General features: G+C 34.0%; 1 protein-coding gene across 1 annotated transcript in view; it reads right to left on the reverse strand.

Moving 5' to 3' along the window:
• The window catches only part of SPINK5 (serine peptidase inhibitor, Kazal type 5), a 128,162-nt gene that overhangs the window by 102,419 nt on the left and 20,950 nt on the right, over positions 1 to 4,793 (reverse strand). The window contains exon 3 of the mRNA XM_023525347.1: positions 3,198 to 3,274. The gene's annotated coding sequence lies outside the window, so the exon portion shown is untranslated. The remainder of the gene's footprint in view (positions 1 to 3,197; positions 3,275 to 4,793) is intronic.

The raw sequence follows: 4,793 nt of genomic DNA on the forward strand, positions 1-4,793 counted from the left end.
AACATATATATACCACATAAGCAAACAATACAAATTCTAAATGTACGCCCCAGAGATACTTTTGCACCTCTGTGCTGGGAAATATATACAAAAATATTCAAATGTCATTTTTTTTTTTTGGTAAAAAAAATCAATACAAATATCCATCAGCAAAAATTTAAATAAACGATTGTATTTTATTCATACAGTGGAATAGTACAGAGCAATAAAAATGTGATATATAGAGAAATAATCGTATCAACATGGACAAAATCTTACATACATAACCTTGATGAATATAATCTTAAGAAAAAATGCATTTAGTAATATCTTTTTGGATATGTCTCCTTGAGCCAGGGAAACAAAAGCAAAAATAAATAAATGGGACTTTATCAAATTAAGAACTTTTGTACCGCAAAGGAAGCCATTTACAAAACAAAAAGACAACCAACTGAATGGGAGAATATATTTGCAAATAATATATCAATAAGTGGTTGATATCCAAAATAGATAAGGAACTCATATAACCCAAAAATAACAAGAAAAAATTAAACAATTCAATCAAAAAATAGGCAGAGTACATGAAGAGATACTTCTCCAAAGAAGGCATACAGATGGCTAACGGATATGAAAAGATATGGAACATCATGGATAATCAGGAAAGTGCAATTAAAAACTACAGCGAGATACCACATTACATCGATCAGAATGGCTATTATCAAAAAGGCAATGAATAGCAAATGTTGATGAGGATGTGGAAAAAAGGGAACCCTTACACACTGTTGGTGGGACTACAAATTGGTACAGCCACTATGGAAAACAGTATGGAGAATCTTCAAAAAACTAAAAATAGATCTACCATATAATCTATCAATTCTAATTCTCAGTATTTACCCCCCCAAAATGAAAAAACTAATTTGAAAAGACAGACGCATCTCTATGTTCTTTAGAGTATTATTTATAATAGCCAAGATATGGAAGCAACTTAGGTGTCGATTGATAGATGAATGGATAAAAACAATGTGGTATATATATATATACAATGGAATATTACTCAGCCATAAAGAAGAATGAAATCTTGCCATTTGTGACAACATGGATGGACTTAGAGGGTATTGTGCTACGTGAATATGTCAGAAAGAGAAAGACAGATACTATGTGGTTTCATTTATATGTGGGCCTCCCAAAAAAACAAAACAAATGAACAAATGAAACAAAACAAAACAGACTCATAGAAACATCAAACAAACTGATGGTTGCCAGAGGGGAGTGTGGTGGAGTAATGGGTGAAAAAGGTGAAGGGGAATATAATCAATAATACTGTGATAAGTCTGCATGATGACAAATGATTAATAGACTAGGTGAGGTGATCACATTATAAGGTACATAGGTTTTTTTTGTTGTCGTTGTTTTAGTTTTTAGGTGAGACAACCCTTGGTTGACCTCACAGATTGCAAGAACCTTGTCAGCTTACAATCCCTTATTTTTTTTTATTTTTTATGCCTACAGCACCTGGTCTTCCTAGGTGGTCTCCCATCCAAGTACTAACCAGGCTCAACCTGCTTAGCTTCCAAAATAAGGTACATAGATGTTGAGTCACTATATTGTACACCTGAAACTAATAAACATTGTACACCAGCTATACTTAAACCTCAAAAAAGAAATAATACAAGTGGTAGGGATATAAATCATGTATAATAACATTTATATGAAGTTCCAAATACAGAAATCTGAACAATTCAGATGACCATTTGTATAAAGCAAACATATTTAAAAAAAAGAAAGGCATTACAAACACCAAATTCAGACTAGTGGTCATCTTTAGAGGGAAGAGAATATCATGAGATCTAGGAGCTTCAATATATTTGGTAAATATATTTGGTAATATGCTACTTCTTAAGATGAATAGTAGATACATTGTTCTATATAAGCTTGGTGTATGTATATTATTATTATTACTATTACTATGGTTAATATTCGATTTATTGTGATCATCATAAAGTATATAATATCAAATTACTAATATAATTACTAATATAGTAGGTCAACTATACTTTAATAAAAAAATATATATTTTTTTTTTCTGGTAGAATCTTACTCCTTTAAAAGTACTATGGAAGTTCAGAGGGGGAAACTAAATTCAGGTGGGTAACAAAGGAAGACCACAAAATGGAAGTGACATTTGAACTAGGCTTTAAGTTTCTTTTTTTTTTTTTTAAGTTTATTGGGGTAACATTGGTGAATACAATTACATAATTTTCAGGTGTAAATTATAATTTGACATCTGTATATTCTATTGTGTTTGAGAAGTAGAATCAGAGTAAAAAAAGTGTCATTCTGAGCAGAGGAAGCAGTTTGAACTAAATAAAGCATGGGTAATTCAAGTTCAAGGATTCTGGTGCTGCTGAAGAGAAAATAGTAAAAGTTGAGAATTTAGAGAGACCTTTGAATTAATGAGACTTTTCAAATAGCCTCGGAGAGCCACTGAAGATTTGCCCCATTCCCCTTCCTCCTCCCAAAAAAAGGCAAGCTTTGGGAAAAGAATCACACAAAAGCAGAACAAAGTATAGACTGGAATAGAGAGCAGACTATGGTAAAACATGAAAGGATCTGGGTTGAGAAAGTAACTTGACCAAACTAATTAGGCTCCTTTTTATTTCTCCCTCCTCTCTGGTATTATTATATTATTAAATATGGGTTAGTTACCAAAAATCTAAAGTTGTAGATTAACTTGACACAAGACAAGCTCATTTACTAATAGCGTGAGAAAAGTATGGGAATTTTTAAAGGTGTTATCTCTGAATTTCTAAAAATTAAGTACCATATCTTAAGAAATTAACCTCGATATATTTTTTTTTTAGCTAAAGCTAATTAATGAAATGAAATTAGTCACACTGAGAAATTGCTTTAGCTCCAGTAAACTGCATGTCAACTTGGCAATCACATTACTGAACACCTTTATGTGCTAAAAAGAATAAGTGTAGCTTTGCAAGGTGCTTAAACAACTTTGTAGGAACTATTTATTTGTTTCCATAGCTGGCCTCAGAGTTGGAAGGGTCAAAGACATTCAAAGCCGGAAAAGATATTAGAGATTATCTGGTTTAATCCCTTTGTTTTACTAATGAGGAGACTGAAGCCTAGAGAGGGGAAGTGGCACTTATCCAAGGTCACCGGACAAGTTATCCATTCATTAAGGTAAATATTTATTGAACTCTTACCTTGTACTAAGTACTGGGTTGGTATCTGAGCCAGGAAAAATTCTAGGTCTCCAGACACCCAGCTTTGAGATCTTGTGCTACAACATACAATAGCAAATTAATTCACCAGGGACAAATTTCAGTTCATATTTCTATAATTGAGGTCCATGATCCACCAGTATGGGAATCCCGGGCCCAAACTTAGACCTATTAAGTCAGTTCTCTTGAGGAAGAGTTATGAAAAGTGTATTTTAACAAGTTCCCCCAGGCAATTCTTATTAATATGACGTTTGAAAAGCATAGTCCTAAGGGAATGAACAAAAAAAAGCAAGAATTTAGGCTTTTCACTGAATTTAGGAAGGCAAACAGCTAATAGCAGTCAATATATTCTCAGAAGTAGAAAAAAACTGATTCCCCAGTGTAAATTTATATCCCAGAATCTTATCGAGTGATTAACCATTTACCTAGAAGTGTACTTCACCATTTATAGCACTGTCACTTGTAGTATCTCATTTGAGCAAAACAAAACACTGAAATAATATTGGCAGAACTATCTTCTCCTTTTTGCTGTCAGGAGAATATAGCCTCAGAAGGTTAAATGACTTGCAGGAGGTTCTAGAGCTAAGAGGCAAGGCCAATTCACCGCACTACAATTTCCTCATCTGTCGAAGGAATTGTACTTGATGAAATTCTCTTTATCATGCATGAAAAATGGGACATGTGCTTGTTACTGCCTTTCTACGTGGTTTAATTCATTGCAGAGTCAAAGTCTATATTTCTCTTAAGGAAGCAGAGGAAAAACAAAGGCCAAACATCTCTTACCAAACCGAGATGCTGAAACTACCTTAGAGAAGAGTATCACCTGACAATCCAATCTTTGGTGCTTCAGGAACTTACTCCCATGATTGCTATCTACCTATGTAAATCCTTTTTCCAGTAGATGCTTCCTTGCAGGTGTCTGCATGACATCACAGATCTGCTTCAAACATTGCCAACTGTACTCGTTCTCCTTGGAAGAAACTTGTCCTCATTCCTTCTGCTAACACTAATATTATCTTACATAAGTTTAGCGTTTTGTGGTTTTTAAAAAAAGGTCTTTGAAGACTTTTCGTCAGATCCCAGTTAGTTCTTGGTTGCTATGATCTCCTAATAGGTGTTAAGACTTCTGGGCTTCTGATTTAGATCTATTCCAGCCTGGTACCCCAGCATTCCCCATGAAGCACTCTTCTTAATATTCTTCTTCAGTCCTTGGGGTCAACACAACTAACTTGACTTCTGTTTGGCCCCTGGTCTTATTTATGAACAGCAATATAGTTTACTATATCCAGAAGATTGTTAAGAGATTTATATGTATTATAATACTATAGAAAAAATATTATTACTTTCACGTTACAGATAAGTGAACTGAGGCTCAGTGACATGAAATACTTAAGTTCACAGCTAGTAAGTATAAGATTTGAAATCAGGTCTGTTAAAATATAAGAGCCATATTCTTAACTAGTCAGCTACAACCTGCCTCTCACCATATCCTTCTTATAAATACTGAACTGTGTTGGCTGGCCTAAAATTCCTAACTGCACCATCTACAGCTGAGTCCCTGCCCACCACTATCCCATC

This window comes from Pteropus vampyrus, unplaced genomic scaffold (assembly GCF_000151845.1).
Source record: "Pteropus vampyrus isolate Shadow unplaced genomic scaffold, Pvam_2.0 Scaffold552, whole genome shotgun sequence".
Taxonomy (NCBI): Eukaryota; Metazoa; Chordata; class Mammalia; order Chiroptera; family Pteropodidae; genus Pteropus; species Pteropus vampyrus.